The following is an 18,887-nucleotide window of genomic DNA, read 5'->3' on the forward strand; positions in this document are numbered from 1 at the left end:
ATAGATTTGGGAGGGTGGGATGGCGTGCCCTGCTTTTTCACTTTGATGAAATGAAAATTCTTAGAAATTCTGTCAACTTAACAGCAGAAGAAATGAAGAGGCAAAAATGATACAGGGGAAATTAGCATCTTAGTAAGTAAAAATGTTATTTCTCATGAACAGACCAACAATCATTAAAAAAAAAAAAAAATGAAAAACAGCCCTAAGGAGATCCCTGATGTGGAAGCACTGAATTCATTTGTCTTAAGATTGTCACTTGCTTCTGTTCTTTTCTTTCTTTTTTTCTTTTTTTTTTGGACATAGAGGTTGGAACCAAGGGACTCCTTTCTTTTTTCCTTTGTAGAGGTCAGCCACCCAACGCATGCCCACTCACATCCACACCAGCACAAACAGCCTTTGCATCAAAAAAGCACTAGGTGGTGCCCATTTTCTTTGCCGGTGAAAGTGCTGGATTTCCCCAAGGGAGTCACTCCAGAGAAGTTCATCAGCCCCCAGCCCCATAGAGTGCAGTCCTCTCCTTTGACAGATGACCAGAAGCATGGCGTCCCGTTCAGTCATTTCCCTAAAGTATCCTGGGGCTTGCCAGCTTTAGGACAGAGTTTTGGTTTGGGAAGTCAGTGGTTTTAAATGTGAAGGTAGGGGTGGAGGGTTGGTGGAGGCAAAAAGCTTTGAATATTCCCTTTGAAAATAAAGGATAAGAGGAATAAAGGCTGCAACCCTGCCATCTGTGTCTCTAAAAAGTCATGGCATAATATCTTTGCCAAGGCTTTCCTCCTGCCAGATCATCTAGACAATGCAGTGCTGGTTTAATTTTTCCCATTTTTACCCATAATCAAGCTATAAAAATAATAAAAGAAAATAAAGGTTAATCTTAAATTTCAATTTGCCTCCTCATGAAAATAATTCTTTGTCAAATGAAGTATGGTTAAACTGAAGATTTTGCATGCCTCTGTTCACCCCCATACCTACTGTTTGAAGAGGTGGCTTTAGATCACTGGGTTTATTCCGTAAAAAAAAAAAAAAAAAAAAATCTTATTAGGCACGCTTAACAGATTGTTGCTTTGTGAGCAAGGAGAGCAAATAACTGGCTAAGAAGATGTTTTCTTCAGGACAATTTTATCCAGGCGATATGCCCATCAGATTTGTTTTCGAATTTAGGAGCATTTAGAAGGTTCTTGTTCTTGTAAAGATCTGGTATCCGGCATCAGCAGCTGGGCGTGATCATACTATTGCCACAAAATGAAAAGAAGAAGAATATATTGACTTTTTTTTTTTAGTTGAAATGGGCAAAATGATTGTCAGTCTGTGACCTATTCTCTGAAATTTGGCTGAATAGTGTTAATTTGTGAAAGTATATTTATTATGTTCTGAAGAGGGCAAGAAAATAGTGTTTTGAATGTTAAAAAGTAGGTTCTTGTAGTAAAACCTGAATTCTGCTTCCTAGTTGGTGAACCATACTCCAAAATACAAGGAAAATAAAGGTTGTTAGTAGTTTTAAAAAGTCTAACTAAGAAAAAAGCCTTATAATGAAACTATAAGAATTATTTCTGTGCTCTAGCTGCCCTGTCATATGTCATGACATGTGGCAGGTTGACTGCTCATTAATTCTATTTATATCAGTATGATAATCCACCCCACTGAGTACACATGTGTTAAAATATTCATAAATTATGTTTATTGCGAACAAATATACATTAAATGCCAAAAGAAGACCATTATTTAAAGACAAAACTAGTCAACAATCAAATAAGCATAGCCTTTTTACTGTCAGTCCACTACATTATGTTTTATCAAATTCACATTAATTGCTTCTCCTTCCAGTGCCTCATAGGGAATGTTTATCTTTTGTATTTAAACTGTGCAGAAGACGTAGATGTCATTGAAAGGAATAAACTTGGGAAACAAAAGATGTCACATTACCTGACCAATAATGATATCAACTGGAACAAGCCATCTAAAGAGGAATGCACTTCTGGCCTCCAAAATTATTTTTAAAAATATGTCATTTGAACCCTAATACAGACTTGAACTGAACTTGAACTGAAATTGTAGACCAAATTAAATAAATCAGATAATTTTTTGATAAAAGGTTGCAAATAACAGTTTTGGGTTTATACATATTTTGGAAACAAATACACAAGGGATGGTTAATAAAATCTAGTACATTGAGAATGGAAACCAATAATTAAAATGTACTGCAGCACACTGTGTTTTAGAACTTATTACTTCCAAATGAAACAATCTTGAACTACTCTATTTTGAGTGATTTCAGGAAGTTGAAAAAGTTGAAGTGATTATTCTTTTTACAAGCTGCCTGTGCCGTTACAGACCACAGTTGAAAAGTTTGAATTTCTTGTCAAAATCCAAAGTAGTTTTAGTTAAAATATATTGCCTAACTTACCCAATTCATCATATTCTGAATTAATGCCGTGAAAACATCTAGGATTATTAATTATTAGGACCACACTTCAGGTATAACTAAAATAATGGCCATTTGAAAAAGTTAACTGTGTTCTGGTCTAATAATCTATTTGCAATACTCCCTAGGAAACTTGTAAATTTTCAAAACTTTAACTATACTTAAAGGGACACTTTTATTTCTAGAGAGAAATAGTAAATGGTGAGGAAAATAAAGTAGGAAATTCTGATTTTGTTTCATTGTTATCGTACCCTTCTTTTACGCAGCAGGGAAGGACACAACATGGACTTGAAATGCTTTTGAATGTTGCCAATACTTTGCTACAAAAAGGAGGCCATCATCCTTGGATTGTGTGTTAACTTCAGGTAAGATTTTAACTTCTTTTTTTAGATTTCAGCTTTATAGAAGCACAATTAACAAATTTAATTGTAAGATACTTAAAGTGTACATCATGATGATTTGATAGACATATGCATTGTGAAAGGATTTCCCCCATCTAGTTAATTAACACATCTGTCACTTCACTTATTCATTCATTCGTCCACTCACTTATTTGTGAGAACATTTAAGTTCTATTTCCTTGGCAAAAATCAATTATACAATACAATGTCCTCAACTATAGTCACCACGTTTTACACTAGATTCTCAGACCTTATTCATCTTCTAGCTGAAAGTTTGTACCTTTTTACCAACCTCTCCCTATTTTTGCCTTCCCCCAGCCTGTGGCAAACACTTTTTCATTCTGTTTCTATGAGTTTGAATTTCTTTTTTTGTTTGTTTGTTTTTATATTCCACAGAGAGGAAAGATTTTCTATGTAGTGATACCTCACAGAATGCTTTGTTGTCCACTTGCCCTTGGAAGAAAAATTTCTTTGCTTAAACATTGTTTAAAGAACTTTATGGGTAGGGAATCTACCTATATAGATAGATGAGGAAACTATCATAAGGAAGTCATTCAAAATATTAAAAAAGAGCCGTATGTATAAAATTGTCTTTCTAATGTTATTTATAATAAATGTCAGAAGGTGTTTTAGTATCTAACAATGGAAGCATGTTTAGAAAAATAATAACATTAATTTGGTGAAATATTATGTACTCAATAAAAATTATGGACAGCTAACCATAGGGCAAATGTGAAATAAAATATTAAGTGAAATTCAGGATACAAGATTAAGGTATAAAATGATTATAATAATATCAAGGCATGCAAATAATGAATCAGTAAAAGAGTTTGGACAAACATGTGAATCGTCATGTTAAGGAGAGAGACTGATTTTTTGGCTTCTTTTCAACCTTTTATTATGCTGTCTTACTAAAATCATTCAGAATGCATTTTAAAATTTCAAAGAAATTATTTGGAGGAAATCAGCAGTTAATTTACATTTTTTCTTTAGATGTCATAAATAATCACCACAGATTTTTGAAGAGAAATATTAGACAACTTCCACTTCCAAAAATGCTAACTTTGAAACTGGTATCCCAGTATGTGGTTTTTAGCAGTCAAACCTAATTTGCTTTTTACTGAGTCACACGGTGCACATATATTTTATTGGATAAGAATTCCCTTTTTTATTTTATTTTTTTATTTTGCTGCTTATTGTATTCAGCTCCAAACCACAGCATTTTCATCTATCAGTTCTGAAAAACACTGGGTAGCCATTTTAGAAAAAAATAAGTAAGTAAAACAAAACAAAAAAACAAATCGAAACATCACAAAACCCTCTATGAAGCTCTCTGCAAAGTTTGGGATGCACTTTCATGTGAATCTTGGCCTCTGTACAGCACGGCTGCACAATAATTTTCATCTGAGATTTGAACATATTGGAAGAACTATAGCCTTCCTTTCTTTTATCCTGTCATTTCCCCCCCTGGAAGTGACGGGCATATGGCAGGCACCCTCCCTGGATTCTCAAACAACAGGAGGGACCTGATTTCAATTCCTACATCCTGTCATCAGTGACTCTCGGGATATTTTGTTCTTGCAAGGCTAAAGATGTGATTCGAATTTGCCATACGGACAGAGCTTAATGCGATGCCATTTTTACCACTAGAGCCCTCAATCAGTTAATTAAACATGATATAAATCACCGCATGTATTTGTAAAGTAAGATTAATATGGCAAAGTCAAAGTAAATGAGGAATCCTCCCCATCCTAGGAGTGTGAATCACAGATAGGAAGATTACACTTTTGGAAACTCAATACTTTTGAGCAGGCTTTGTTGGTTTAATCCCTTCGACTGCTTTGTGCAACATGAAACCTGGAGCTGTCATCTTTAGCCAAAATTTCGGCCATAACTTCCTCAGCTTTCACCCCATTATTGAAATCTGCATTCACAATACTTAACAAAGATCAAACCTTTCAGCGGACCACAGGGCAGTCTCTTACCACCTGGGACACCAGAAACATGTTTAATAAATATTTCATTTTGTTTTAACATGAAGACTTCCCTAGTTTCCCATTTTTTTCTTTCCTGGGGAGCTGAGGGCTACCCCCAAGCTGCACATTCCATCACTGTGGTCAGTTAGGTTTATAGCCTTAATAAAAGGATTTTCCCCTTTCACGTGCTAGGGAGCCTTGTTAAACCAGAGCAATTACAGAAACACAAGATAGGTGCTCTGCAAAGATCAAAGCTCACCTAAAGACAGCTCTGTAGGAATTTGGAGCTTTCTTTGAAAAGCACTCAGTTTACAAAGTATAGAGGTATTAAACCCCAGGAATTAAAAAAAAAAGCCTAGTTTCAAATAATGTTCAAAGTCTGACAGTAGTTAATATGGGACCTCCTTCAGCCACTCTGTGTATTATTCCTAATATCTATTCACAGCATATCTATAATAGCTCCAAAGGAACCATTATGTTCAGAAGACATAGGCATATGATGGATCCTTAATACCAAATACATTACCTACTCAGTAGGTACATTTTAACCTCAATATCCTAGCTCAGGGGGAAGGGTGAGAAAATGGCCTGTAAATTTCTTTAGGAGGAATAAAAATGCAGTGTGCCTGGGCCTTATGCTTTGTGGCTCACTCAGTGGGATCACTAGAGGCTCTCCCAGGTGACAGTAGCACCTGCCTTTGGGGCCACGACACAACTCACACAACTGCTGTGGGGTGTTGATGCACCCAGTCTTAGGCAGTATGTTTTCCTCTACCTCTCTAGATTGTTGTCCTTCTTCCTTAAAACACACACACACACACACACACACACACACACACACACGCATGCACACGCACATCGTGCTTGAAGGTTCCATTTCAGAATAACATTGATAAACCCTGAGTAGTTTAAACTCAGGCATGTGGCTGTGGGAGCTTTCAGGTGACAAAGGGTGGCGGTTTGAGGATTCCTTTCTTCATTTGGCTACCTGCAAGCCAAATGATTTCTTTTGTGTGCAGTATCTAAATATTACAGAGCAGTATAAATGGCCTCAACCTGGGATTTTGAATTCCATGCTTCAATTTAGGAAAATAAGTTATTTAAGTGGCAGCTATTGCCAGGAACATTTTGGTATCAATTTAGTGAACACCATTTGGGGGTTTTGGTGCCCAATAGCCTTAGCTTTGAAAAATGCAGAGATCTGTGCAAAGCCTTCATTTTACATCAGCATATCCATTTTAAAGAAAACATTTTTTAAATGTTTATTTATTTCTGGGGCACCCGGGTGGCTCAGTCGGTTGAGCGTCCGACTTTGTTCGGCTCGGGTCATGATCTCACAGTCTGTGGGTTCGAGCCCTGCGTCAGGCTCTGTGCTCAGCTCTGTGCTGGCAGCTTAGGGCCTGGAACCTGCTTTGGATTCTGTGTGTGTCTCTCTCTGAACCCCCCCCCCCCCCCCCAACTTGCACTCTGTCTCTCTTCTCTCTCAAAAATAAATTTTAAAAAATTAATGTTTATTTATTTTTGAGAGAGGGAGAGAGAGAGAGAAAGAGAGAGAGAGAGAGAGAGAAGGAGAGAACGCAAGCAGGGGAAGGGCAGAGATAGAGAGGGAGACAGAAAATCCCAAGCAAGCTCCATGCTGTCAGTGCAGAGCCTGAAGTGGGGCTTGAACCCACGAACTGTGAGATCATGACCTGAAAATCAAGAGTCCAATGCCTAACCACCCAGGTGCCCTAAGAAAACGTTTTAATAATGATAAAAATAGGAGCTGGTATTTATTGACTACTTGTACGTGCCAAGCTCTATGCCAAGTAGGTTACATGGAATATCTTATGTAATATTTACAATAATCCTGTGAGGTAGGTTCTATTACTATATTATAGATGAGGACACTGTGGCACAGAAGGGTTGAGTAATTTGCCAAAGATCACACAGTTGGTAAGAGTGGGGTTGTGATCTAATATAGGCTACACCTATCTGGAAGCCAAGCTTTTACAACCTGTGACTATCTGATTTGAAGTTTATTTTGGGCTCTGAACTGAAGTCTGTATTTTATAGTTTCTTTTTATTTATTAGTAGTTTTAGGAATTGAAATTAAAGTTAACAGCACTGGGTTTTTTGTTTTTTGTTTTTTTTTATCCCAGAGATTAACTTTCTTGCTTTTAATTTTGGTGTTAAACAGTAATGAAATTTTAAGTTTTGTGTTTCTCATAATTTATTTTGGGAAATGTCATTCACCAAAAATAAACAGAGTTTCATGATAGGAAACAACATTTTTTTTTTCTTTTGCCTTGGAATCACCATTTCATAATTCACCTAAGAAAATATAATTATTGAAAATAAAAATATTCAATTATCTTGTTTGTACTTTCCTTTAAGTAAAGCCTTTTCTTTGACTAGCTCAAGATTCTGATATTTTATCTAATTGTGAAGAGGCTTATTCCAGATTTGGAAGTAGTGTGTCTAGTGTTAGTCAGAGAGGGTCGAATATAGAATCTTAGATTCACCAATATTTGGGTCTGTAATCTTGGGTACCTGGGTAAATTCTCTTAGGGTCAGCGGATTATCACTGGTAAATGAGAAAAATAAGGCCAGTCATACACTGTTATTATGAGGACCATGAAAATGAAATAACATATCTATAAAACACCTAGCAGAAGTCTGACCTATGTTGGTTCAAGAAATATTACTTTCCTCTCTCCCCTTGATTGTATTTATAACATATCTTGTTGAAAAGCTTCCCCCTTCTCCCTTAGATAGGCTTTGGAAGTCCTGCTTTCACCGTCTGGCACTTTATGGGAAAAGAATTCTGAGGCCTGATCAAGCTTGAGTGTTTGTATCATCAGGGAGCCCTTTTACCATTCCTGCCAGGCCTGAAACTGAATACAGGGGAACGTACTGTTCTTGTCAGGGCTTTGCTTGATGGTTGAATATCAAAGGGATCCTTGAAATAGGAGGAAAAGGCATAATTTTAGTTTTTAGATTATGAACATTGTAGATTTTAAGAATTTTCTAACTATCTTTTATGGATTGTCAGATCTCATTTAAACAAATATCTCAACACACTGCTCAGCAACAACATATGTCATCTTGCCCTTTAAGACCTTGTCACCCACTGCTCCAAAACAGGACACTTCCTCCTAAGGCTATAGAGACCTGGCCTGCATGTTCGAATAGCCTCCAGTTTCTTGCTGGTATGTAATAAATATTAATAATTATTCAATCAATCAATCTGTCACGTTTCATAAGCACTAGATTTCCTTCACGGTGTAAAAACACAGTTGACATTTTATCGAAATTCAAGAATTTTTGAAGGAGTCATTTTTATCTTTGATCTTAGTATATGTCTATAGAAACATACATGCATACCAGTATCCTCTTAAGAGGGATTGTTAATGTCAAAAATGTTTATTTTGCCTCTTGACATCTCTCTGGTCTTTGCTTTCTTCACTTTCCATAATCTTTCTTTGTCTGTATGTGATATTCTCATTGTCTTTAGAAGCATTCAACATGCAGCATGACTATATGATCAAGCCTATTTAAAAATATCATTTTAGGGGCTCCTGGGTGGCTCAGTCAGTTAAGCATCCGACTTCGGCTCAGGTCATGATCTCACAGCTCATGAGTTCGAGCCCCGCGTTGGGTTGTATGCTGTCAGCTCAGAGCCTGGAGCCTACTTCAGATTCTGTGTCTCCCTCTTTAGAGGCCCCTTGGGTGGTTCAGTCAGTTAAGCATCTGACTTCAGCTTAGGCCATGTTTGTGAATTTAAGTCCTGCATCAGGCTCTGCATTGACAGTGTGGAGCCTGCCTGGAATTCTCTCTCTCCCCCTCCCCTACTTGCTCTCTCTTTTTTGAAATAAATAAATAAACTTAAAAAAATAAAAAATAAAAATATCATTTTAGTGAACTATGAAAAGTTGGCTGTTACTGGATAATGCATTAAGATAATTCTGCTATTGTTTCCTACTCAAAGTTTCACTCACTCTACTAGAATATGCAAACATAGAAACGCTTGGTATCTAGTCAGAACATTTCCTTTTCCTTCTGGGGTTGCCTGATTTAGCAAATAAAAATACATGATGCTCAGTCAAATTAGGGTTTCAGATAAACCATGAATAATTTTTAGGGTAAGTATGTCTCATGCAATATTTGGGGTATACTTATACTAAAATATTATTCATGGTTTATCAAAATCCAGCCTTCTCGGGCTTCCTGTATCTTACCTGGCAGCTCTATTTCTTCTACCATTATAGTGTGTAAAAATAATAAACTAACAAAATAACATACTATTTGGTGATGGTAGAAGGGGTCTCTGCCTTTGTATAAACACTGGGAAGACTCTGAACCAAAGGTTGAGGACTAAGTCAAAAGAGATGGTTTGGTATTCTGGAAGGGCTAACAATATCAAACAGCTATCAAGCCACAGTTTGTAGCTCACCTTTCTGATTTGCTTTAGTCATTTTTCTTAAAGGCAAAAATGAAAATAACTTAATCAGAAATAGTGCAGAAAAGCAGATTGCCTCTGGATATATTATTTACTCATTATTCATTTTTTCATTCACCCGACAAATATTTATGGAAGGCCTACTATGTGTCAGGAACTAACAATATTTGTATATTTCTGTTATATGTTTATTCTGGTTCAAGGGTTTTGTGTGAACCAGATTTTAATAGTGGTAATTTTGAATAGTAATGGCTGTATATGCCTAAGTCACGCTTCTTGCTGTCTAATCAAACATCAGTGATAGACATCAAGAGTACTCTTGGTAATTAATGATATATATTTTATTGGAAGTCTTTTGGTTTTGCCTTTAGAAAATAGTTGTGTACTTAGAAGATTATGTTAGAAGAATTCTTATTCTTAGAAGAATATAAGTACCTATATTTTATATCTATAGCTACATCTTTGACAAGAACCTATTTCCCCATAGCACTAAGTTACATTATAATTCATTCCATATTTTTAGAAACCAGGTCAAAATATTGTTCAGGCACATTGCTTCATATGTCAGACATGAAAATGACTTCTATCAATTGTCCTTCTTAATTTTTAAGTCATTTTTACTCATTTTGAGGTTATGGGGAATCTTACATGTGTTTGATTGGATTCAGTCAAATAGGCTGTGCAGCTTTTACTATGCCTTGTAATTTTTTTCATTACAATAAAAAGCCTTTTAAATCACTGCTACTTAGACTTATATTGAAAATACTTGTGATACTTTTATATACAGTGAGTTTAATGCCAGGATGTGAAAGCAAATTGATTGTAGGCAATTCTGTGCTTGAGCACCCCAGAGTAAAAAGAATTACACTAGTAACTCTGGGGACCTCCTGCTCTCAGAATGGCTGTCTGTGCACTCAGACATCCACTGGCAGGTGAAAAAAAGAAGGGATTGCTTAATTCTGATCTGAAATTGTATAAACACATTTTAATTCAGAGAAATAATTTTTGAAGGGGAAAAAGGCACCTCAAGAGACACTTATGTTTAATGTTTTTAATTTAGTAAAATGAGCTGCAAGGAAAGTATGTCATCTTTGCAATAAGCATTTGAACATCTTCTAACAGTGACTTACATGCAGACAACTTGCCATCTGGAGGGTGCGTGGGGTGTGGAGAGGCTTGGCTGGATCAGCTATAAAACCCTCATGGACTTTTTACCTCTGACACCCTGGTCAGAGTGAGAAGTACTTGGGGCTTTTAACCGAGTCTCTAATGACATGCACCTCAATCAGCTTGAGGAACAGCTGACGTGTCTTAGGATGAATTTAGAGCGCCGTGAAAGCATTAGAGAGAATGAATTAATATTTTGGGAAGGAGTCCTTGGTTGAAATTGTGATTCCCTGACCACTCACTCAGTCCTGATTCTTTTTTCCTGGATCTTCAAGGTGAAGATGTGCAGGAAACCAAAGAGTTCTTGGGTTTTCAATGAAAGCAAAACCCAGATGTGTTAGGTTTGATTTTAGGAGACAGACTAGCTGCGTCTATTTGTTCGCTTCCCTTCCCAAGCTTAGCTGGGGCAGATATTGAGGAAGGGGATGAAGGCAGGAAATAAAGAGATAGAATGTGTCTGTTGACATCAGCCATTAATACTTGGAAGGGCCAAGGGGGAAATTTTGTATAGATTTAGTGGGCCTGGAGACAATCTGGTTCTAAATGAAGTCAGGCCTCTCATATGCAAGCACATTTCTATCAAGGTTATGGCGTTGAACAACTTCTAGAGAGAACCTCACAACAGTGACTACCGCTACTCACTGGGACCAAGGCCTCTTATCACCAGTTCCCTTAAGAGAGAGCCTCATCCAAGACCTTATCTCCGGGTTCTCATACTAGCCTGAGCACAGCTCCACCACACGTGTCATTCGCATTGGGTTATAATGACCGAGTTCTGTTAGAGAGGTAGTACTTACACAAGGGTATAAGAGTACAGGCCCCAGAACCCGCTGCCTACCTTCCAAACCTAGCTCTGTCATTGACTACCTTTGCAATTTTAAGCAAATTATATAACCTTTCTGTGACTTGGCTTCTTCATCTGTAGGATAGGAAGGATTGAGTCTATACCTATAAATTCCTTGGTTACTACCATCATTTACATCTTTTCTAGCAGGCTGTGAGGCTTGCGTGCTGAGGCTGTGTGTTATTTTTGCAGTTATATGTTCTTAGAAAATAAAAGTGTATAAATGTGCATAGGAAATGAGAGCATTTTTCACATGTGTTTGTCAGAATGATTGCCCCTGACCAACAAAGGCACAAGATCATTTAATAAAATCCTTGAGCTAAAGCATCATGTGCAAATATTCAAACGTGAGTTCATAGGGATCTTCTGGTCCAATGTTCTCCTTTTACAGATAACTGCAGCCCAGAAAAGGGGTCCTGTAGCAGGCATTGGCAGCACCAGGATTAACTTCTGTGGTTCTTATCATCAAGTGTGTGCCCATTCCATGGCAAATGCTTTTAGTCTTTGTTACAAAACATATTCAATCCAGTCATTATGAGATGGCCGTTCTATTTTGCACCTGAAAAATATCCCCTCTGATAAGTTTCCTGAACCACTCTCCAGATTATCCATCTGTGTATTCTAAAAATTATCTGTCAAAATGGTGAGGCTCAATGCCAACACCCAGTCCCCTCCAAAAGATAATGCACTGGTTAGTTACACCACTGGTTAGTTACAACAGGCTTTTGGCAAAGCCAAAATCTTGGCTTTGGCAAAGCCAAATCTTCTTTCTAAAAGAAGATTGTCAAAATGTTTCACTCATGGGCTAAACTTCACATTTTTATCATCTAGCATTCATAACATCAATTCTCACCTTCCAGCTGTCAGGGATGGTCACTTTGCCTCAAAAACACCTTGTGAATTCCTATCACTATAGCTTTGTTCATGTTGTATCTTTCACCTGGAATGGCCTTTCCGTTACAACCCATCTTACAAGGTCCTGCTCAGTTTTATCTCTCCTATGGAGCCTTTATTACATAGCCCAGCTTACAACTAGTTACCCGAAGCAGGTAAGGGTTAATGCCACATTCTGTTTTTTTACAAACTGGAGCCAGTAAATATCTATGATACCTCACTGTCCTCTTATGAATATTGCTCAATTTAGACCTCTGCTCTTCTAGGCCAGAAGCTGTGTATTCTTCTACATGCAGTCTGGCCATCTGAACTATGGACGGATGCAACTTCTTGTTGTCTGGTCTTCCTGAGAATGCATTATATAGATTACAGTTCATTTAGAATGCAGCTGCCGGGGTCGTGACTCACACAGAGATTAATCATTACGCCTGGGTTAGCTTCATTACTTTGACTACCCATTACATCTTGCCAAGATTATAAAATGTTGCTTTTAACTTACAAGGCCTACACCAGCATTCACTTACCTCCAAGACACGCATTTATGCTGGTTTTTTTTTTTCTGTTTTTTTTTTGTTTTTTTTGGTAATATTAGGTCACTGGAAATTGCTAACATTTCCCATAAGCTTTGATTTCAAAAATTACGTCCTGCCGAAGCTTTCTGACATCAGGTTGAGTAACATGTCTAAAAAAGAAAGTATATCATGTGTTATATTATAAATATTATAATATTTTACAAGGTATAAAGGACTGGCATGAAAATTTTAATAAAATCACCAAGGTTTTCTTTGATTTCCTTTTAAAGTAATAATGTCGTCTGTAAAAAGATTTAAAAATTGTCCTGCAATTACCGTTGCTAATGAAAATACTGTCACACTGGTGCGAGCCATCTGTATTTTCTATGGCACTATTCCCTTCTCTTCATCATGTGATTCAGCTCAACCCTGAAAAAATAAAAGGATTCTAAAGAGAAATACTGCTACTGCTCCCAGGACGCAGTGAGTGTAAGTGGAAAAATTAAGGAAGAAGATATTTACTAACAAAACTTGCTGCATAAATTCAAGTGACAGAAATGAAGAACCACAAATAGAGATGGACTCCATTTTCTAAAACCTGTATCCATGTGAGGTCTTCCCAGAAGCAAAAAGCAAAAAAAAAAAAAAAAAAGGTTAATGCGATAAAATACTTGAAGGAAAATTGCAAAAGTATGCCTGGCATCCTTATTCAGTTGTATCCTTGACAATTATATTTTAAGGAAGTTAAAATTAAATCTTAAAATACATGTGAAATATATGTGGAACTGAAGGGGAAATGGAAAATAGAAGATATTGAGAATAGGTTATATTTAAGAGCAAAAGTTGTATATTACAGTTTCAATCCTTGTATGAAAATTTGAATGTCTTTTTTTTCTTAGTGGGAACTTAAACTGTCTGTCATTCTTGATGCAGGTAATAGGGATGAACTTGTTCCTGATCAATCTCAAAAATTTGATGAGGTCTTCATAAAACATGACTGGCAAGTAAATTTAGAATTGCTGGTAATAGCATATGTATAAAAAGGATTTATTGTATGCCAGGTTCTTTTTAAAGAATTTTATATATAGTAACTTATTTAATCCTTACCATACCTCTGTGAGGCTGATATTATTATTATCTTCGTTTTACAGATGAAGAATCTGAGGCTCAGAGAGGTCAAGAAACTTGGCCAGTTAGATAGTTAGTATGCATTGACACCAGAATTCAAACCCAGATGATCTGGCTCCTGAATTCATGTTTATAACCACTACGATTTACTACTTCTTGGAGTCATTGTAGGGGGGCACCCTTCAAACTATCCAAGACCTGTATTATAGAAATAGCAATTTGAAGGCAAGGAGAACCAGAGACAATGGATTTGATGACTTATTGATTAGGATCCAGGGTTCAAATTTATTCTATGGAGAAACAAGGTCTATCTCGTAGTCTACAATGAATTTATGATAGTAGGTGCATGCCAGGTGACTTAATTTGATGAAGAATGGAGGGCTTTCAGAGCAAGGAGCCAGGTACATCATTTAGAAGATATTCTGAAAACATTTCTGCAGTGTCTTCCATATATCCCTCACTCCTGGATCTAAATATTTGTGTAAAGGAATAGAATACTTATTTAAACTAGAACACAGAAAAAATCAGAGAGCATTTGTTTAGGTGGATAAAGTTAGTCTTGACTAAACTAGAAGAATTTGTAATAGGCCAGCCACAAAAAAAGAAGCAGAGACATAGAAAGAAAAAAGCATGCAAATTCTCATCCCAGGTTTGGAATTAATGTGTCCCATGGGTTCAATAATATTAGACTTTTTTCATAGTTTCTTGAGAATATAAAGAACTGTATGTACCAGTGCCTTAAAATCTGTAGAAGAATCATTCAGAACTTGTAATTGTTATTAGGAAAGCTAGTATATTTATCTAGTAGTGTGAGGTGTTCTCCTGGTGTTGTTCTATTTTGTACTCTTGGATTTTGATTTCCTTTGACTAAAGACATTTCCTTTTTATTTTTTCATCAGGCCTTGAAGAGAGCTTTCACTCAGGAGAACTTCAATATGTGTTGACATACTAAATGTGAAAACTGGGGTTTGGTCTAGTTTACCAAACATGCATAGGGTGCTTACTGCACAACAGGAGCTATGCTAGGTGCAAGGACATGGAATGATGTAGATGGGGGCCCTGCCCTTGAGGGCCTTAGTCTTGTTGAGTTCCCTATAAAGCATTTATTTGTCAGGTCATTGGTTTAGGTCCTGCCAGTCATCCCATAGATTTCCTCTCCAGTGTCATAGTCTCAGTTTGTGTGTCTCCCCCTTAGCCACTAAATCCTGTGAACTGGTGAAATCTTCTGTGCCGTCCATCGTTTGGGGACATGGAAAGTGCCATTTTGAAAAGGAAAATTTACACACAAAAAACAGCCTTTTAAAAAACACAAAATAAAACATCATAACATCTTAGAATAACTTTTGATATCAGTTTATAAAAGTTGATACTAAAAATGAATTCTTGCTTTGATCTTTATTCTAAAGAAGGGAATGACCTTCTTTGTCATTTGTATTGTTCTGCCAAGTGGAAAAGAGATCGGAGAGCTCTCATTTTTTGTTCCTGGTTTATATCCCAAATGGAAGACTTTTGGTATAATAAGCAACTTAAGCATTTTTATTTTCTGTTGTGTACCATAACATCCCTACTCTGTTTCTAAAAAAAATTACTTGAAATTTTACTTGAACATATTTTCCATGACAGGGTTTATAACTCTACTCATATTACTCTATAGGGGGAAATAATACATTGATAGCACCGTTATATAAAATTCCTAATACAAGTGAGTAAATGTGCTGGGCCAAGGTTCTTCATGGTTTAACCCAGAGGTTGACAAAGTACAGCCCCAGAGCAAAATCTGGCCTGTCATATGTTTCTGTAAATAGTTTTTTTGGACCATTGCTATAGACATTCAATTACATATTGTCTATGTCTACTTGACATACTAAAGTACAGCTACAATGACAGAGTTGAGTAGATACAAAAGAGATCATATAGTCCACAAAGTCTAAAATATTTGCTACCTGACCCTTTATAGAAAAAAATTCTGCCAACCCCTGCTTTAAACTATTCTCCAAATGTACATAATAAACATATTTGGGGGGGGGAGGATGAAAGGGAAGCAACTTTAAAATTATATTTAGCAGTCTTTCCACCTATTTTTGAACAAAATGCATAACATAAAATAAAAGTTAAGACTTAAAAAAAAGCTGATTTACTGATCAGTGATCCAGACGTTAGAATGCTATTCAGATTTATGCAACACACACAAGTTGAACTATTTTAATTTGGAAGTTATAGGCAAAGATACAGAACTAGAGAGATGGCTAGACAAGATGAAGAGACAAGTCATTTTAAATAGAAGAAGAGTAAGCAGAGACATGGAAATAGGGAAGCATATGAAGTTCAGGGTATAGAATGCCATATTTTAGAAGCTGTTAGTTTTGGTGGAATGTATTTATTCTGAGTTAAAAAAATTAGTGTAAGAACTAATGATTGCACAATGGGTTGAGAAGGAATAGAAGATATAGTTCTTTCCGTGGAAAAGCTTACACTTGAATTGTAGATTCAAAAGTAGAGTCCATGATAATTTTTAAAAAATAAATACAAGACTTGTATATTGGAAACTGTAAGACATTGCTGAAAGAAATTAAAAGGGCCTAAATAAATGAATACATCAATGTGGATGGATTATATGACTTAATAAGATGACAATAATCCTCAAATTGGACTACAGATTCAATCCCTATCAAAATCCCAGTTGGCATTTTTGAAGAAACTGATGTACTGATCCTAAAATTCATATGAAAACATAAAAGATCCAGAATAGCCAAAAAAATTTGTTGCAAAACTTATACTCACAGTTCACAACTAAATAGCCAAAGATGTAATTAAAAGAGCCAAAGTTGGAGTACTAATATTCACAATTTAAAAACTTACTACAAGGCTTACAATAATCAAGACTATGTGATATTAAGAATAAACAAATAGATCAGTAGAACAGAATTGAGAGACCAGAAATAAACATTTATGGTCAGTTGATTTTCTACAGGGATGACAAGATGGGGGAAAATAGTTGTTTCAGCAAATGGTATTAGGACAACTGGATCAACGTGCAAAAGAATGAAGTTAGACCCCAACCTCACACCATATATAAAAATTAGTTGAAAATAAATCAAGGCCCTAAATTTAACAACGGAAACTATAAAATTCTTAGAAAAATACAGGTATAAATGTTTGTAACCCTGGATTAGGCCACTGTTTCTTAGTTAAAATACCAAAAGCACAAGCAACCTAAGAAAAAATAGATACATGGCACTTCACCAAACTAAAAACTTTTCAAGAGATGCTATCAAGAAAGTGAAAAACACCACACCAGAATGGGAGAAAATATTTGTAAAACATACATCTGATAAGGGTTTATTATACAGAATACATAAGAACTCTTATAGCTGAGCAATAAGAAGAAAGATAACCCAATTTAAAAATGGGCAAAGTACTGAATAGACATTTCTCCAAAGATGTTATGCAAATGCTTAAATAAGTGTATCAAAAGATACTCAACATGATTAGTCATTAGGGAAATGAAAATCAAAAGCATGATGAAATACTACTTCATACCCACCAGGATAGCTACAAGCAGAAAGATAAATATTAACATATGTTGACAAGTATGTAGAGAAATTGGAATCTTCATGCATTGCTAGTGGGAATGTAAAATAGTGCAGCCTCTTTGGAAAACAGCTTGGTAGTTCCTTAGAAAGTAACTGTGTTTAAGCTACCATATAATCCTCTTCACTCCTATGTATATGCCAAAAAGAATTAAAACATATGTCCATGCAATATCTTCTTTGTGAATGTTGATCCCATTATTCCTAATATTCAAAAAATGGGAACAACCCAAATGTCCATCAACTGATGAATGGTTAAACAAAATGTGGTATTTCTATACAGTGGAGTATTATTGAGCCATAAAAGGGAATGAAGTACATTTATGCTATAACATGGATGAACCTTGAAAACATGCTAAGTGAAAGAAGCCAGATACAAAAGGTGACGTATTGTATGATTCTGTTCATATTAATTTCCCCAGTAGGCAAATCCTTACAGGCAGAAAGTAGATTGATGGTCTACAGGGGCTGGGAGGAGGGAAGATTAAGGAGTGATTGCTTATAAGTATGGAGATTCTTTTTGGAATGAAAAAAATGTCCTGGAATTAGAGAGTGATGATGGTTGTACAACTTTTGTGATATATAGTAAAAACCAGTGAATTGTGTGGTTTGTGAGTTAAATCTCAAAAAAAGCAAAACAAGAAAATGAAAGCCTATGAAGTGATTAATGGGGTGAGGATGGGTCTATGGAAAAAGGGAGCTTTGAGAAGAGAAAGCTCCTATGTCCTAAAGGCACTAAAAAGGTGAAAGGTAAGAGAGCCTTTTCTGCAGCAGGTTGCATGTTGGGAAAAATGGAAAATCAGTTTGGAAACAGAGTTGTAGTTAGGTTACTTGGGAGCCTTAAGAATCAATCAGAAAAATGTTATAAAGGGTTGCACATGGAGAAATAGGGAATCATTGTAGGTCAAGAAGTTGAAAGTAGAAGAAAGAGAAGAGGGATGCCTGGGTGGTTCAGTCGGTTAAGAGTCTGACTTCATCTCAGGTCATGATCTCGTGGTCCGTGACTTTGAGCCCTGCGTTGGGCTCTGTGCTGACAGCTCAGAGCCTGGAGTCTGCTTCAGATTCTGTGTCTCCCCCTCTCTCTGCTCCTCCCCCACTTGCACTCTGCCTCTCTGTCTCTCAAAAATAAATAAAACACTAAAAAAAAGAGAGAACCTACAAAATGTCAGAGATGAAAATAGAATTAAAATGCAAAAGCAAAAAAAAAACCTCTTTAAATAGAACAAGGCCGGGGCGCCTGGGTGGCTCAGTCGATTGGGCGTCCAACTTCGGCTCAGGTCATGATCTCGCGGTCTGTGAGTTCGAGCCCCGCATCGGGCTCTGGGCTGACAGCTCAGAGCCTGGAGCCTGTTTCAGATTCTGTGTCTCCCTCTCTCTCTGACCCTCACCTGCTCATGCTCTGTCTCTATGTGTCTCAAAAATAAATAAATGTTAAAAAATTAAAAAAAAAATAGAACAAGGCCAATTTAAGTAAATTAAATATATTCTGCAATTACGTGTGTTTGTGTGTGTGTG

General features: G+C 36.4%; 1 long non-coding RNA gene across 7 annotated transcripts in view; it reads left to right on the top strand.

Moving 5' to 3' along the window:
• LOC147582465 (uncharacterized) overlaps positions 1-18,887 on the top strand; it is a 529,319-nt gene that overhangs the window by 25,539 nt on the left and 484,893 nt on the right. For all 7 annotated transcript variants that reach the window (XR_015248720.1, XR_015248722.1, XR_015248723.1 and 4 more), the window contains exon 2: positions 2,686-2,784. This is a non-coding gene — a long non-coding RNA (uncharacterized LOC147582465). The remainder of the gene's footprint in view (positions 1-2,685; positions 2,785-18,887) is intronic.

The sequence above is a fragment of the Puma concolor genome, chromosome A3 (genome assembly GCF_028749965.1).
Source record: "Puma concolor isolate L17-30 chromosome A3, mPumCon1.1.hap2, whole genome shotgun sequence".
NCBI classification, from domain to species: Eukaryota; Metazoa; Chordata; class Mammalia; order Carnivora; family Felidae; genus Puma; species Puma concolor.